Raw genomic sequence first — 18,067 nt, 5'->3', positions numbered from 1 at the left:
CCCACCCCATGCTGAAGCGGGATTAAGTATACCTAAACCTTCCTTGACCAATGTTTGTCTGTGTGCGCACACACTCAAAAAGCTAGTGAAACTATTATGAGGCACATGCTCAGATAGCATAAATCTGTTGAGTACCCTTGAAATCCCTGGAGCTAAACCAGGGGTCTCAAACTCAAATGACCACAAGGCCACATGAGGGCTGGTACATCGGCCCGAGGCTGCATCACTGACCCCTCTCCACCGCTGCCCTGGCCCTGCCCCTGCCCCCACTCCACCCCTTCCATGGGGCCCTGCCCTTGCCCCACCTCTTCCCAACCCCCATTCCAACCCCTTCCCAGAAATCCCCACCCCAACTCCACCCCCTCCCTGCCCCCACAGGGTTGGGGTGCAAGAGGGGTGTGGTGGGGGTTTGGCTGCAGGAGGGGTGTGGCGGGGGCCAGGCTCCAGCCCAGTGCATACTGGGGGCAGGGCAGACTCCCCGCCTGCCTGCCCTGCCCCCGCATCGCTCCGGGAAGCAGCCAGAACTTTGTGGGGGGGGGGGGGGGGAAAACCAGGGGTCTGTGTGTTGCCCTGGCTGTGCCTCCAGGCACCACCCCCTGCAGCTCCCATTGGCCGGGAACAGGGCACCGCAGCCAATGGGAGCTTTGGGGGAGGTACCTAGGTCGCATGTTTAAGACCCTGAGCTAAACTGATTTGCACTAGCAAAGGATCAGGCCCACTGTTTGTGAAACCTGCATTATGCAAGTACTTTATTGCATGCCAAGTATTCACAAACAACTGGCTTAAGCACACACTGCGACCTACCAAGGATTTCCTTCAGCATGAGTTTACACCCAGAGAGCTGTGCAGTCAGTTTTCCTCCATAGATGAGTGCTTTACTATCATCATGAATGGACCATCATTTTTCCAGCATAATCTTCCTCTTAGCTTTCTGTTTTACAGCAGTACTGACTTTAAGAACCATTCACAACTGATACCTATGTAACCTTATGATTCATGTCTCACAGTGGGAAGAATTTTAATTCTTTATTTGCAGACAGGCAAACATGCTAGCCAACAGACACCCATGGTAAACTGCTTACTGAAATGACTAGGGTAGGTAGCCATTCAGTGAGATCTTTCACCACTTATTGAAAAGCCTTGAAGCCTCTACATTGTAGAGTAAGCTAATTGGATATGCAACCACGTGTCCTTCCCTTGTCGCTCTTCCTCTTTCGTGTTCCATACCCCCTTATTACATCTTGTTCTTATTTAGGGCTAGATTCGATTACTCTTGCTTTAGCTTCATAGTACCCGAATCTAGTCCTAGTGACTTCATAGGACTATTAGTGGAGTGAGGTGCTAGTCAAAGCAAGTAAGGTATCAGATTCGGTGAGGAAAATCTGTTCCCGTAGAAACCAATGTCAAAATTCCAGGGGCCAAGATGTCACCCTGTTTTTTAGCTAGAAAGCTCTTTGAGAAAGGGATTGGTTTGTCCTGCCCCACAAGACTGGGATCTTTTAAATAGAAACCACCATCTCTACCAGCAGTACAGCAGCCCAGTTCCCACCCAAGATATGCAGCAATGGTTTACTATATATTCTAAACAATGCACACTTGTTGACATTGTGCCCAAGGGCAGTAGCAGTCCAGACATTCAGATACAATACCATGCTGCACTGATACAAAGCAGGATTGGGGAAGGAAAAAAAAGCCCACTTTGTAATTTGATTTTGCTTCACATTTAAAAAAAAATGGAAAAAAAAATCAGGTAACACTATATTGACTGAAGAAATGTTATGAATAGACACCACCTCCCCTTTTTATATTCTACCCGTACTTTTAAAACCACAACTTTTCTATAGGAAAGATCTATTCAAATATGAAGCTAAATTCTGCTTTTGGTAACACCCAAACACCTACATGTGTAACACTATGATTACTTGTGGCACCTTAGAGACTAACAAATTTATTAGAGCATAAGCTTTCGTGAGCTACAGCTCACTTCATCGGATGCATCCGATGAAGTGAGCTGTAGCTCACGAAAGCTTATGCTCTAATAAATTTGTTAGTCTCTAAGGTGCCACAAGTAATCCTTTTCTTTTTGCGAATACAGACTAACACGGCTGCTACTCTGAAAACTATGATTACTAAAGACAGGCCTAGCTCTTCATTATTTTTTTGAATTATACTTTACTATCTCACAAACAGCATCATTAATCCCAGAGAGAGGCAGAGGTATCCTTCCAAGTTGTTACACAGAATATTGTACTACCCTTAGATATTACTGACACTTTGCAGATCACCTACTATATCTTATACATGGATAATGTACCTGGTGGCAGGGGGGAGGAGTTTAGAGCTTTGGATGCTCAATACCCATTAGAAGTTAATGGAAGCTAGATATTCAGATCCCTTAGGTGACTGAGAAAATTCCACCCTCTGTACACTAACAGTGCCCAATTTTCACAGGTAGATATCTAAATAGGACACCCAAATTTAGATGTACAACTGCCCCTTTATTATGTGATTTGAGTTTCCAATTGAGCGATGTGCATGTTCTGTCAGAAAACTGGGCCCACATGGTGACCTGTCAATGTTAATAAGTCATGCAGAAGTTACATGAAGGATTCCCATATATTGTATTACAACATTCATGTAATTCTTAAAGATGGAATAAAAATGCTTAACCCTGATTCACCAGGGTTAACTTTAAACAAGCTTAACTTTAAACACATGAGCAGTACCACTGAGGTTAAAGTTAAGAACACACTCAAGTGATTTGATGGATTGGAGCTTAATAGAAAATTGTTAGGACAAAAAAAAAAAAATGCACACCAGAGCTTCTCTATTGTTTCTGAAAACTTCATTGTTCAGTTCACATCCAGAGGAGACAATAAAAAAAAATATACAGTAATCAGACATCCAAGACCTCTAACTACTGAGTAGAGCTGATTGAGCATTTTCTACTCCAAAACTCTTGTTTAGGGCAAGTCCCCCTCCCATTCCCCTCCATCAATTTCAATGGCCCAGTGTCTCCATCTTCCAATGGCTGTCAAAGTAAGGCAGAACATGGATGCAATATCTTCCAGGGCTTATCAACATTGCTTCGTGAGAAATGAACTTATCTATAGAATACACAATGGGTAATTCAACCACTCGGAAGGTACGATCTAGTGGTTGAAAAAAATAAAGAGTTTTTAATGCAGCCCCAAGAAAGGTTCAACAAAAACCAGTAACACCATGGGAATTTGCTAATCCCAAGAACCTATAACAAACAGATAAAGTTAATAAGATTCAATAATAGAGACCAGCACCATTGAGAGCTCTATCTAAACATTGCACACAGTATTTATAGAGTTCCCTAGCTGAATTCTCTGTATACAAAAAAAAAAAACACACTAAAAATTCATTATCTCTAGATGCAATGCTTAGTAAATTCAATGGTAATTAATCTCCATTTACCCTCTGCATACATTTATGAACAGATGAAAAAAGTTCACTCAAAAGTTCTGTCAGTCCAAAGAAAACATATTGCTTTGATAATTCCCCCTCCTCCTTTTCAAACCCATGCTTCCCCAGGAGAAAAAGAATACAGTTAACCAATTTTGCATGGTTCAAGCCAGGTGCTCATTGCAAATTCAGTAGCATACATTGGCATGCATTAGCTGCAGAGAAACTGAAATTACTGAAATTCTTATGCCAGTATAATTCACTGAAGGCAGTGCATTGAGGATTAAGGAGAACTGTTGAGTGCTTGAGGATTATAAAACAAATCAAAAGGGAGTGTCTAGTTATATTTATACATTTCTTCCTTCTTTTAAAGACCAGCTGTATTCCATCAACTTCCTAATCTTTTAAGGTGGTATGCTGCATCACCATGGTATGTGTTCATTTGTTAAGATTTCTGTTAATAGTATTGCATATGTTAAGGAACACAAACCATGCTAGGCAGAACAAAGAATCCAATTGATATGTGCTGGTAATATTTAAAGTTGTAATTAAGTCTGATCATCCTAGAGTGGTAGTGCATCACTCCCTTATTTTAAATATGTGAAATAACCATCAGACAAAAATGCAGTCAAGGTGCACAGGTGCATTCCACTTAGCTGCCTTAATTTTAATTTACCATCACATTACTCTATTTTTCCCTTAACCTTACTCACATTTATGTGCCATTTAGGCAAATTTTAAGGTATAAATGCATTAAGCACCCATGATTTAGTCTGGTGAAGTCTATTACATGGTATACTGCAATTACTGTTTAATGTCCAAATTACCTCAAATATTTTCAACGGTTGCTAAGTTATTAAGTAATCACGCTATACAGAAACCTAGCATGCTTCAGTGACCAAATGGATCAACATTTTATGGAATCTGAAAAACTCAAACACAACTTCCATGCAAAATAATAGACTGAAGTCTCACATAGGAGCATAGCATTAGAAGAGAAAAAGGAGGACTTGTGGCACCTTAGAGACTAACAAATTTATTTGAGCATATACAGCTGTAGCTCACAAAAGCTTATGCTCAAATAAATTTGTTAGTCTCTAAGGTGCCACAAGTCCACCTGTTCTTTTTGTAGATACAGACTAACATGGCTGCTACTCTGAAACCTGTCATTAAAAGAGTGTTTCTAATCTTCAAATTAACTCACTCTTTACTCTTTTCTGACAGTGTTAAGAAAGGTGTGAATGAAGTTTACATCACTTGTTGGCCCCTTCACTCTGCCAGAGTACTGTAAAAGAGACTTGGTGTACGTAAGAAGCAGGCCTATTGCTTTTAATTATCCAAGTGGACAAATAAGCGTTGTGTGGGTTTGTTTTAAAATGCTCTCTAGATTTGAGCATTTGAAATAGATCTGCACGTGACTTCAGGAAATGGAAAGTTAAATTTTTAAAGCAAACATTTATTTGCACCTCATCATAATGCAATGGAAAAATTCTAGCTATCTGCATTTACAGTAAGATTTTATTTTGTGAGGTTATTGTATTTATATTCAATTCTCCATTAGGCAAGGACTTCAGAGAGAACATAAGTAAATTAAAAATATATCTTGAAGTAATTTTCATATTGCTTTTGCACACAAACCTAAATACAGACTCTGACCTTTGTTACATGGTGTTACTCTGGAGGAATTGCATCAGCTTCCATGGAGAAGCTCCAAATTTACTCCAATTTAACCAACTTCAGAATCTGGCCTTATACCTTCAGTGGAGTTACTCTGGCACCAATATAAACAAAACAGTGATTGTCTTTAAAGGGGTTACTCTGGATTTACACCAAGATAACTGAGATCTGAGTCTGATCCTTAGTATTCCATCAGAAAACAGGACCGAGAGGTCTGGGTCTAAATTCCCACAGATTCCTCTGAAGGAGCAATAAATAACCTTGAAGACATAATTGTCACAATGAAGTCTTAAGAGTATTACTATTAAATTCCAGGTTTCAGAGTAATCTACTATGTGTTCCATTCTATGCATCTGATGAAGTGGGCTGTAGCCCACCAAAGCTCATGCTCTAATGAATTTGTTAGTCTAAGTTGCCACAAGTACTCCTCGTTCTTTATTAAATTCCAGCTGCATTTATGATGCAAGTTAGATTGACATGCAGAATATATGGCCAGGAGGCCAGCCCACTGGCATTAAATTTCCAGCTCTTTTACTCTATCATTTTTATAGCTGTGTGTGCATTTAACATAAATGATACTGCAGGTGTGGATATTAGTCACATCCGAATGTAATTCCAACCTTAGCCTGATAACGCACCAATACCATGCTACCTTGCCTAAGGCGAGAATTTCAAAAGGGTGGATCTAGGAACGCACAATGGAAACATCACCCCAAACGTTACCGACTTTCCCCTCTGTGCAAAGGAAGATGCGGTTGTCAGTCTTTTATATCTTGTTGCAATTAGATCCGATTAAAAAAGAAAAAAAAACACGTTAGAAGAACTAAGTGAAATGGACATATTCACCTTTAATCATAGTAAGTGCAGATGCCTGACCCTAAATCATCATGCGAATCTTTCGTTTTCTAAAATGCCCTCAGCAACATTGGTTTATAACGCCCAGCAGAGGGGCTACACTAACGCGAACAAGGCATTGGGATGCCCCGATTTGTTTCCTCATTCCCAAGTTTCCCATGCAAAACAAAAAAGAAAAAAAGGAGCGAGACAGGGATACAAATGATCACTTGGATACAGGGTTCTGATGTCGCCCTTTGTTGGCAATATAGTGGTTTTAATAGTAAAAGCTTGGAAAGAGAGGTTTAAAAATACCCAATAGTGAAGGTAAGCGTATCCGTGCAGAACTCCGGGTGGCCGACATGGGGGAGCGGGTTCACACCTCTACCCAATCCAATCCTTCGTCTCTGCCCCTCTCCACACACCCCCCGAAATGGTTTGCACGCCAGACAGTCTTGCTGCTGCCGAGAGCTCATTCTGCACCTGTTCTCTCAATGCTGAGCTACGGCAGACCGGAGCTGGGTCGCCCAACGCAGCCCGGGTCGGTAGCGACTGGGTCATGGAGGATCGGGGTCCACCTCCCCCGTCTTGAAATCTGCTGCGAGCCCTGAATCTCCTTGGACGCTAGACGTGCTCTCCGCACACGAATACTTGGCCCGTGGGCAGGAGAGAGTCCTCAGTCCCCCTCATGCCCTTTAATCCCCCAACAGGGACCCGAGAACCCCTCTCTGGCCCAACAGATTTTGCAGAAGCAGCCCCACCACCGGGCGGAATGTGCCTGGGAGCTCAGAGTACCCGAGTGGAAGGCGGCCAAGGCTGCCCCGCTCGGGAGAGCGGAGAGGCCGGGGGACCCGCCGCTCAAGCCACGCCTGGAACCCGCGCCCCTTGCCCCTCTCTCCTTCAGAGCGTCGAGGCAAATGCTCGGCGCTGTCTCGCGGCCGCAGGTCGGCACGCGCCGGTCTCTGCCCAGACGGGCGCTTTTCCTCGCCTGGAAAGCTCCCCCCCCCCCCCCGGCCCCCGACAGCATCCCCACCGCCCCGCGGCTTGTCACGCCCTGGACCAGCGCCCGGGCTGTCTGTACGCACCCCCGTAGGCGAGAGGCTCAGATGGGAGACTCCGATCCAGAGCGGACGGTCTCCTCCAGAAGGGAAACTGGCGCACAAAGGTCCTCTCTGGCGAGAAAGAGCGATGGGGCCGGGGCTGGTCGCCCTTGGAGGCGGCTCGGCTCGCGTCTCCAGAGTCGCCCTCCCCAGCGCAGCTTTGCAAGAGCCGGGAGACAAAAGCGGAGCGAGTCTCCTGTTCGCCCAGGCAGCCCCGCGCCTCCCCAGGGCGACAGCAGCTTCCCCAAGGCATTAACCAGCCCTCCCCCCCCCCCCACCCCGCCTACCTTGGTTCTCATCGGAGACAGGAGCCCTTCCATTGTGGCCGGATCCTCATGCCAACCCGTCCTCCAGCTTAGTGCCTCTTCCCGTCCTCAGTCATCCCCCCCCCCGCCCCCATGACCAACAGGGACGCGTCCCTCCCAGCGGATGAGCCACCGAGCCAACCTGGCGGACTTGAGACCAGCAGCACCGTGCAGCACGGTTCCTGGTGGCGCTCTCCTCTCGCCAGCCTCCTCTCCGCGCAAGCTGCCTGCAGCCAGATTGGTACCGGAGCCGCTGACAAACGCTCCCCGTCTTACGCAATGCCTTCAGCACAGGACAAGCGATCTTAGCCCAAGCCCGGGTCACACGGGACAAGCTTGCAGGGCCCGGGACTCTGCATGGCCTATGGTAGCCTGAGGAGGGTCATTAATAAGCTAGCCTCCTTTTGTGTGGCTGACAAGTGGCCACTCTCTGGAGTCGCTAAAAAGACCGACAAAAGTCAGTTGTTACCGGTGTGGCTAGACAGTTGATTTTCTGGGGTTATTATTTAAACACCGGCTTCCAGATCCAGAGCTTTAAGCAACATGCGTTTCTCAAATACCTATTCACCACCGCAGGCAGTTCCCGAACAGCTGAGTGCAGCATCAACTCCGGAGCGCGGGCGCTGTCAAGGAGGATGCTGACTGCACCCGCCCCTGTCTGTTTCACTCCAGGGTGCTGCTCTCAGCTGTAAATGAAAAGACAGAGGAAAGAGGATGGGATGAAAGGAACCCAGTGCTCCAAGGTTGGAGAGCAGCAGGCCAGCTGCACTTGGCGTTTCCCTGTCCTCACTCCATGGGATCATGTCCTCATTAGGGACATGAGGATTTCGTGGCTAAGGCGCTGGATTGAGATCCAGCAGATGTGGGTGGAAGCCCTGACTCTGCCACACACTCTTCCTAGGTGACCTCGGTGAGATCACTCTCTCTCTGTGCCCGCAAAAAGAAAAGGAGTACCCGTGGCACCTTAGAGACTAACAAATTTATTAGAGCATAAGCTTTCGTGAGCTACCTGTCTGTAAAACCTCTCTCTATTTTCTTCGTGTATTCCAGCTATGAGCTCTTTGGGGCAGGGAATCTCTGTGGGGATCTTCAGTGCTTAGGTCCTTTAGAAGCAACTACAAAAAAAAAAAAAAAAAAAAAGCGCCGACACTAAACATAACCCATGGTATTTACTAATATTAGAGAAGCACTAAGAGGTCTAATTGCAATGAGCCCTGTACAAACACATGGTAATACACAATCTATGCACCGAACAGCCCTACTAGATATCCACCAACAACGTCACAGGACAAAAGCACCCCAGATCATGCTTCAGGGTCTTCTGACCAGAGGACTGGAAAGGACCTCCTGCACTGAGTCCAGTGTATGTCACAGGCAGTTTAGTCATATAATCCAGTTTATAAATTATAGATTCTAAGGTCAGAAGAGACCATTGTGATTACCTGACTTCCTGTACAACAGACCATAGAACTCCCCCAAAATAGTTCAGAGAGCAGATCTTTTAGAGAAAAAAAGAATCCAATCCTGATTTTAAAATGGTCAGTGATGGAGAATTCACCATGACCCTTGGTAGATTGCTCCAATGATTAATTATTCCCACTGTTAAAAATTTACAGTGGATTTCCAGTCTGAATTTGTCTAGCTTCAACTTCCAGCCATTGGATCATGTTATAGTATTCTTTGGTAGAAAGAGCCCATTATTAAATATTTGTTCCCAACATAGGTACATATAGACTAATCAAGTCACGCATTAGTCTTCTTTGTTAAGCTAAATAGATTGGGCTCCATGAGTCTACCACTATAATGTATATTTTCTAACCCTTTAGTCATTCTTGTGGCTCTTCTTTGAGCCCTCTCCAATATATCAACATCCTTCCTGAATTGTTGACACCAGAATGGGACACAGTATTCCAGCAGCAGTCACACTAGTGCCAAATATAGGGTAAAATAACCTCTTTTGGCCACAGTTTCACACTGGGAGCTTATGTTCAACTGCTTATACACTCCGACCTTCAAATCTCTTCATTGTCACTGCTTCCAAGGATAGAGTTCCCCATTCCATAGGTATGGCCTACATTCTTTGTTCCTAGATGTATACATTTAGCCACATTAAAATGCTTGTTTGCTTGTGCCCAGTTTACCAAGCTATCCTGATCGCTGAGTCAGTGATCTGTCCTCTTCATTATTTACCACTCCCCCAATTTTGGGGTCTTCACAAAATCACTGATAAAATTTGCAGTTTTCTTTCAGGTTATTCATAAGTGTTAAATGGTGTAGGGCCAAGAGCCATTCCCTGCAGGACCCCCTGGAAACACACCCACTTGATGATTCCCCCCAATTGCAACAACTTTGAGACCTATCAGCTAGCCAGTTTTTAAATCCATTTAATCCATGTTAATTTTATATTTTTCTAGTTTTCAAAGTGTCATGTGGTACCAGTCAAACACCTTATAGAGTCTAAGTATATTATGCCAATACTACCACCATTATCAGCCAAACTTGTAATCTCATCAACAGAAGACATCAGGTTAGTTTGGCAGGATCTATTTTCCAATCATAGAAGCATCCCAACTTTGATGCTTCTTTGAATATCCAGTATTTTTTTAGGTTTACTTGCCATTACCAGAGTTGAGCCTGAATTAAGCACCCCCTGAATGAAGCTGAACACCTGTAAACTTTGGGAAAGATAGGATGTGAATCCAGATACTGACCCAAGCTTTGAAGTTGACCACTGACAATAGATGAACCAATCCTCAAACTCCAAACACCCCCAAAGGCTGGGAAAGTTTAGATCATCTGGATCCAAACTCTGTGGCACTGTCTGGTCTTTAAGGACAGCTTGGTCTTGAAATATGTTGAGAGCTCTCAATCCCCTTTGAGGCAAGTGGAAGCTAGAAATGCACTCTACACAGGAACACTTAGCACATTGCAGGACAAAGTCCTAAATCATCATCATACCCTTACATAGAATTAAAATGATCAAAGAATACCTTTCTGGTACACCAGTCTTTGCTACGGGTGTTTAATCAAGAAGTGTATGGTGATCCAGCTGTCTTTATACACCAGTACACTGGGATACAATGAGCAAAAGGAGAGAGTCATTCACAATACAGTAACATTTCAGAGAAGTGGCAGTCATGCCTGAAATAAATCCCTGTAAAATTTCCTTATGGTGACCTGTATATTCACTATGTCACTAAACAGGACAATCAGATCAGCTGCTGTGTTACATTTTGTGTGTGCGCTGATCAGGGATCATGTGACCAGTCGGATCATCAGCTGAACAAAAAGGTAGCATCAAGGTGTTGCCACGGTGACTTCCCAGCAGTCTGAATTGCTATGGCATTATGGGGGCTAGGGGGAAAATCTCAATCATCTACTGTAGCAATGTTGAAACATACCTTATTTTTAGAATGTGCAGCATGTAGAACACTAATGAATATTTAACGTTGTAAGCGTCTTTCCTGCTTGGTTTTCTTTTTGTGGCTTGTTTGCTATAAATGCAATGTTTGCCTTTAAAAGAGTATGAACTACATTGCGATTATGCTTTTTCTTTCACAGCTTCTTCATCTTCTCCTGCATTTTGTTAGGCTCTTATTAAATAGCACATGCTAAAGATGGAGGCCAAAGCACTACACCTATAGTATCAGCAAACAAATCCCACATTAGAAGGGAGCAATGTAGTCCTGGGAATACGTTAACAGAACAGGAGACATGGATCTGGAATATATTCCAGGCTCTGCTACTGACTTCCTGCATGACATCAATCAAGTTACTCGGGGCCAAGTTGTGATTTTGAATACAAGTCCATGTAACAGAGTAAGAGCAGACCAGATACTCCTGCAGGCCCAACATCCAGGTGGCCTGCGAAAGGGTAAGTGGGAGTTTGTGTACCTGCTTACTCCTAACTAGAGCTGGCCAACATCTTTTCATTATAAAAAGGGCCATGGAAAAATATTTTGAAACAAATTCAGACAAAAACCACAAAAATGAAAAATGTACAGATTCTCTTTCCTCCCCACCCCCTTCTCCCATGCCCCCCTTTTTCAATGGTCAAATGGGAAAGAGTACAGAACCCAGAACCAAAAGCCTGAAAATTTCCTATGTTTTCATGACATGTTTTGAATAATGGGGACAGCAGATAGAAATAGATAATGTTGGCTCCACCCCAATACTCACTGGCTAGTGAGGCCAACCTTGTGCATGTGGTAGTAGAATTTGCTACTGGTATAGGCCAGCAAGCTACCATCTCCCCATCAAACAAGGGGGTAGTGGGGCACACTGCAACTCAGAGAGGGGTCTTTGAGGTCCAGTGCTACTGGGGATACTCTTAGGGTGATGCAGCTCATGCACTACCCTCTTGGTGAGGACTGGGCCTAAAGTCACAATTGAGCCCATAACCTCTGTGCCTCAGTTTCCCTATCTTTAATAGATGGGATAGGGAGTTCTAATCCTGTGCATTACCCACAAAACTACTGAAGATAAGTTAGACTGACATACAGAAGATGATTATGTTTTGAGTTCCAGTCTCAGTAGAGGATTCATTTTAAGATGAAGTTAGAAATCCCTCCCCCTACCCTCCAAGTGGCTAGTTGATTCCTTTCTGAACTCCTCTATTAATACACATAAAGAAGGATTTTTATCAGCAAGGCAAGTCTGTAACAATGTTGTGTTTTGGTCTGTGTTTATTCTAGCCTGTAACTTTCATAATCAAATGTGCTTCATTTACAAGTCATTTGCAGGGTTGTGGCTTTTGTTGTTTTAAGACTGCCAGCACTACAAATTCAATCTGGGGTGCCTTAAAACTAAGGCCAGGTCTACCCTACAGACCTACACTGATACAACTACATTGCTGAGGGGTGTGAAAAATCCACCTGGGCTAGCTCACTACTCTGGATTCCAGTCCGGGGACCCCATGTCTAGGAACTACAGTCTGCTTGCTCCCAGACCATGTGGCTATTTCCCTGGACTCCTTACTTCCTTATTCTATCCTATGCCCCCCTGGCTTTACTGGTCCAAACACTCTCCTTTCAGGGAAAACTATAGCCCCAAACTCCCCCTTCCCTCTCCCAGGGAGTGACTGTAGAATACTTCCTCTGGAGCGCCTGTCTCTTCTCAGCTTGCTGCTTTCACAAGCTCAACCTGCCGCTGCCCAGCTGGGGTTCTCCTAGGTCAATTGGCCTTTCAATCCCTGGCTTTCCCCCAGGTGCTGCCCATCAGGTAAATTGACCTAATTTAACCTGCTCTGCCTTGTGTGGGGGTGGACAGTCGATCCCACATGGCACTGATTTTATGGCAGTCAAAAAATAAAAGCAACTCTATTTGATTGCATCCTTAAGATCTAAATGACCCATTTCTCAGAGTTGTTCCATTCCACACACAAAGCAATATTATGACTGTTAAAGTCACTGCTAAGATTTTTTTTTTTTTTTTAAATAAGTGACAAGTCATTTTGGGTGCCCACATTGAGATGCCAAGCACTTTCTGACAATTATGACATTTTAAGTAGGGTTGCCAACACTCCAGGATTGGCCTGGAGTCTCCTGGACTCAGCATCCTCCTCCTGGTGACTATTGAAAGCAATCCAGGAGATTTTAATAGGATATTTAAGAAAGTGACAGTACATCATGTTGGGGAAAAAAAATCTCCTGGAATAGCTTAAGTCAGAGTTGGTAACCCTAATATTAAGATATCTATAAATTAGGCACTTAAAAAAATCACTAGGCATTTTTGAAAAATCTTAGACTAGATGTAAAGATCCAGGCCAACAAATAAAGTAGCTTAAACAAGAGTCATCTTAATAGTTAAAACTTTTGGCACAAAGGCAGCAAAACAATTATTTGCTCTCATATTGGCTCCATTGATTGCCCTCAAAGCAGTTTGATAAAGTTAGTCTCCCAACACACCAGGGAGGTAGGCAAGCATGATCATCCCCATTTAATAGATGGGGAAACTGACGCAGAAAAGATTGTCCCATGGCCACGCAATCTGGAGCCGAGAATAAACTGTGGGAGTCATCCACATCCTAGAGCAGGGATAGGCAGCATTGCCCAGTGGATAAGGCACTGACTGGGAATCAGGACACTTTGGTTCTATTTCAGCTCTGCTACTGGTCTGCTTTGCGATCTGGGTGAGTCTAGTGTTTGTCTCAGCTGCTTCTTTTGTAAGATGGGGCTAAGACTTACCAGTGTTTTGAGATCTATAGTTGAAAAGTGCTGGATAAGAGTCAGTTTTCACTATAGCAGAGGAGATGGGCCTCAGGTCTCCTAATTCCCAGTAGGGTGACCAGATGTTCTGATTTTATAGGGACAGTACTGATTTTTGGGTCTCTCTCTTATACAGGCTCCTATTTCCCCCACCCCACCCCCCCGTCCCGATTTTTCATATTTGCTGTCTGGTCACCCTAATTCCCAGCTAGGTGCTATAACCACAAGGCTACCTTTCTGCCTTGTCTCCTGATGAAGAGGTTGCATTGTAAATATGAGTAAGGGTAGATCATAAATGGCAAGTCTCTACGGTGCCACAAGGACTCCTTCATTGTTTTTGCTGATATAGACTAACATGGCTACCACTCTGAAACCTGTCATCATGCAAGGCACTGAATTTAGCCGTATGAAGTGGAAATCCATCAACTTCATGAAAAAAAAAAAAAAAAAAACTCATGCAGTTACAGACAGGCATCTGATGAAGTGGGTTTTAGCCCACAAAAGCTTGTGCTCAAATAAATTTGTCAGTCTTTAAGGTGCCACAAGTATTCCTTTTCTTTTTTCTATGTACTAGTATATTTGTGGTCCTGGCATGTTATCAAGGCATGCATGAAGCCTTTTATTAGCATACAAGTTGTACAAATATGTATTTTCAGCAGTAAAATGCAGGACTCATTCATGCACTTTGTAATCATCCAGACAGGGCACAGTGATATGTATATAGCAACAGACTCTAAGTGTGTTTGCATTGCGCTAATGAATCAACACAATGGGACAAAAGAAATCGTTTTTGCAGATAGCAATGTCAAGGACTCCACATCCTTGTCAAGATCCAGGTCAAATTAATCTAGATCTAGGCCGGTTTTTAAAGCTATGTCTTGGGCAAACCATAGCACTCTGTGAGAATGCTACCTCTGACCATTATGTTCTCTGTAAGAACAGTCTCTGATGTAAGGCGACTTCCCGCCTATCCTGTAAGTGACAATAAATACTCTCAGTGCCCCATGCACAATGCTCAGACAGGAGAGAAAACCTTAGCTCTATACAGGGCAGGCAGGGCATCAAAGAAGAAACCATCAGTATCACAGGAGGTGTTTGCATGAAAGGAACTGCTCACTGAAATGCTCAATTGTACAGGTAGACTCCTGTCCACCATGTTCATCAGTGGAAACAGCTTCTTTCACTGGCTGCCTCACCCTGATATTTAGAAAGACCAAGAAGCTTCCCACACAACCCACACCTCTACTTTGTGCTTGCTAGGAAAGCCCACCTCCCCCACCCCCACTTCCGGTGCTTTCAACAGTTCTTGAGAGGCACTGCACGTAGAATGGATTTAAACCTATGAGCAGATCCCTTCTCTTAACCTCCCTCTCACCCATTTGCCCAGACAGAATCAGCTCTTCAATACAAATCAGAACTGAGCAGCAGACTAAGCTTTTAAAGTGTGACTGTACTTGGAAGAGTGACTCTAAAAATGCCACAGAGAGCCCAGGATTTAGTCCATCAAAGCTCTAACTGTGAGCCCTGCTGTGCAGCCAGATGGTCACGTTTAACAAGTCCTGCCCCTCTTTCAACCTCCACATCCTTCAACTACTTGGAGAATCATGGCATCACCCTGTGTGACCCTAAGAACTGCTCAATGCCAACTAGGAAAGCAGGTTACAAGGATAGCCGGATGGTGGTACATACATACTTGTTCAACAACGACTGTAAATGTAAGATCTTAAATGAAAGCCAGGATCACACTGTTCATTTATATTGTTGTGAAATGTACATACAGATGCTATGTAAAAAAAAAGTTAAGTCTGAATCAAGGCAGAGTTGATAAACAGGTTTCTGCCAGACAAAGGTTGTCTATTCACCTGTGAGAGTTCAATGGATAAGAGGCTGAATGCTACAGGAGGATGCCTCAAACAGCTTGGGAACTGGGGTGCACCTACTGTTTACCTGCAAGGCAAAGTAAGAGCTGGCAGAGTCCAGAGCAGATTGTTTGCGTGGCTAACAGACTGGAGGTTTAAGGGAGCCAACATGCAGTTAAGCACAAACAAGTCTTCCTCTTGCTGGAGGCAAGATGGGATAAATAAGGTGACTCATGGTCCTGGGCACCCTGAGAACCATCACACCTTGGCACTGGTTAGTCAAACAAAACATTTTGGTTTTTTCCAATTTTTTCTCCAGCCCCTTGGTCATTTGTAGCGCTTCTCTGAATTTCCTCTGCTATCTTCGTGATGTCCTTCTGATAACAAAGAGCCCAGAACAATACAAGGTATTCTAAGCATGGTTTCATTCTTTACTCTGTGGTGTGATCCATCTATACACTCCTGCTGCTTTATTGCCATTCTTGCACCACAAATTCAGATCTACTTTACTGTGCTCCAGGAGCTCCAAATCTTTGCAATTCCCTTTTAGGGACACTCTGCAGCCCAGTTTGTTATTTTCCAGATTTTTTTTTTTTTGCACTTTTGTAGTTTGAATTTCATTGTATTGAGAGAGAGAGAAGCAGCTAAGGCAATGGACGGAGACTCAAGAGACCTAGCTTCTATCTCAGGCTCTCCCACGGACTTGTTTGGTGAATACGAGCACAATATTTCAACTCTCCATGCCTTTGTTTCCGGTCCCACCCCTTCACTATCCAAACTGGAAGTTATTTGGGACAGGGACGGTCTGGGACTATGGGTTTGTACAGTTCCTAGCCTGGTGGCATCCCGATTTCATTAGGAACCCTCTTTGTGCTAGTGTAATAAAAAGGCATTTCTGCACATCTTTCTGACCTTCTTAGATCCCTTCTCTGTCTTTATTGGTGCAATGGGTTTTTACCAACCTCCCCACTCCTTCCAGAATATTAATCAAGATGGAAGATACTGATCCCACCAACACCCCACCCCAACTAGATGCATTGATGTTTATGTTCATAGACTTCACATCTGTATCTCTGATAGTTTCAATCTACACAACTATCCTTAGTTTCTTCAAAGGAAATTTGAGTGAATATTTTAAGTAGGATTTCATGAGGAACTATTATCAAATGCTTTGTTAAAATTTAAGTGCCTGATCGCCTTCCACTGAAGTCAATGGCAAAGCTCACAGAGCAGGATTAGACACTATCTTACATCTACTGCATTCCTTGCATTCACTGAGTCTGTAATTCTATCGGACACAAGGATTAAGGCTGTATACTATGATTTTCATTCACTATCATAAAAAAAGAAGTGTGCTGATTACTGGTTATTGTTCCTCTTGGTGATAAGAGAATGTTGTGACTTACCAGGGTACAATCCAGACGAACAAGTAGCTGTATCACCCCTACCCTATAATCTTGGGTACCCTTTACAATGCCTTCCTAGTGTAGCCTTCAACCTGGACTGCTCACAAATAGCTTTCAGCAAGTAAATCACTCCCAGCTACATCTGTATATGTGCAGCAGCCAGCCACACTTGGGTTTTTACAAGCCTTAGATTACCACAGGGTGACCCCAGCACTCTTGGATTTCCCCCTAGTAACTTACATCTTGTACTGCTCCCAGACACTATAGATATATTAAGGCAGTTATTCCTTTAAGGGAATAATATGCACACACCTTGTTACCTCAAATGGAGTTACCCAGACACTTCAACTAGATTAGATAAAACAATAAAACATCTATTAACTACATAGAGACACATTTCAAGGGAGTACAAGTAACAAAGCATAAAAATCAGAAATGGTCATAAGAAAAATAGAGGTAAAACACTTAATGGTGCCTAACAAACTATATTAGATGCAAAGCAAAGTTTTCTCACCCAATGCTTTCAGCAGTTTTACTGACTAACATGTTTAGTCAGGACACCTCCCCTAGAGTCCAAGAACTGCTGCTTCCTGTCTCTTCAGGGGGTTTGTCCCTCTGTTTTATACTTTCAGTCCCCCTCCTGAAAAACGTTTCCAGCTGAGACCCAGGAGACAAGGAGTCTACATCCAACGGTGTTCCCTGCTTTTTTTCCCCACCTGTTTCAACTTCCTTTGTTTTCATTCCCTGCTTGTGAGTCTGTTTGCTGCTTAAATGCAAATTTAGGCAAGCCCACATTCCTTCTTTTGTTTAGGACAAAACTGACTTCTTCCTGGGCAGGGCTGTGTGGTTTGAAAGATGTGTTAACATCATCATACAAGGGAATCTTATAACTTCAGTTACAGTGTTGCCATATATATTTTACCAGGACAATACCGACAAGCAAATGATGAGTTTTCAAATTATGCCTTACAAGGCACACTTTGCAAAGATCATTACGATAGTGTGCAGGGTATGAATAGAGGGGTGTATTCCAAATGTATCTAATCGAGATACTTTCACTTAATATCCATTCCCTGTTTTACTTGGGACAAAGTTCAATTAACAAGAAAATCATTGTTAAATTTATTTGTCCTGTTTTGAAAGTTGGAACCAAGCCAGTTTTTCTCCTCCCCTCTCAGTCCTTTGAAAACTTCTCAGCTGTCCTTTATTTTTCAAAGATAATAGCTAATGGTTCAATAAGTTAATTAG

The 18,067-nt window shown here is 43.5% G+C and overlaps 1 protein-coding gene and 1 long non-coding RNA gene across 3 annotated transcripts in view; both read right to left on the bottom strand.

Annotated features, from left to right (window-relative positions):
* Positions 1-17,403, bottom strand: part of LOC122456829 — a 30,830-nt gene extending 13,427 nt beyond the window's left edge. Inside the window, exon 1 of the long non-coding RNA XR_006275918.1 lies at positions 17,334-17,403. This is a non-coding gene — a long non-coding RNA (uncharacterized LOC122456829). The remainder of the gene's footprint in view (positions 1-17,333) is intronic.
* The window catches only part of FRMD4A (FERM domain containing 4A), a 545,903-nt gene that overhangs the window by 377,717 nt on the left and 150,119 nt on the right, over positions 1-18,067 (bottom strand). The window lies entirely within an intron of this gene.

This window comes from Dermochelys coriacea, chromosome 1, assembly GCF_009764565.3.
Source record: "Dermochelys coriacea isolate rDerCor1 chromosome 1, rDerCor1.pri.v4, whole genome shotgun sequence".
NCBI lineage: Eukaryota > Metazoa > Chordata > Testudines > Dermochelyidae > Dermochelys > Dermochelys coriacea.
The sequence above is the reverse complement of the archived record's forward strand: the minus strand, read 5'-3'. Positions and strand labels throughout refer to the sequence as shown.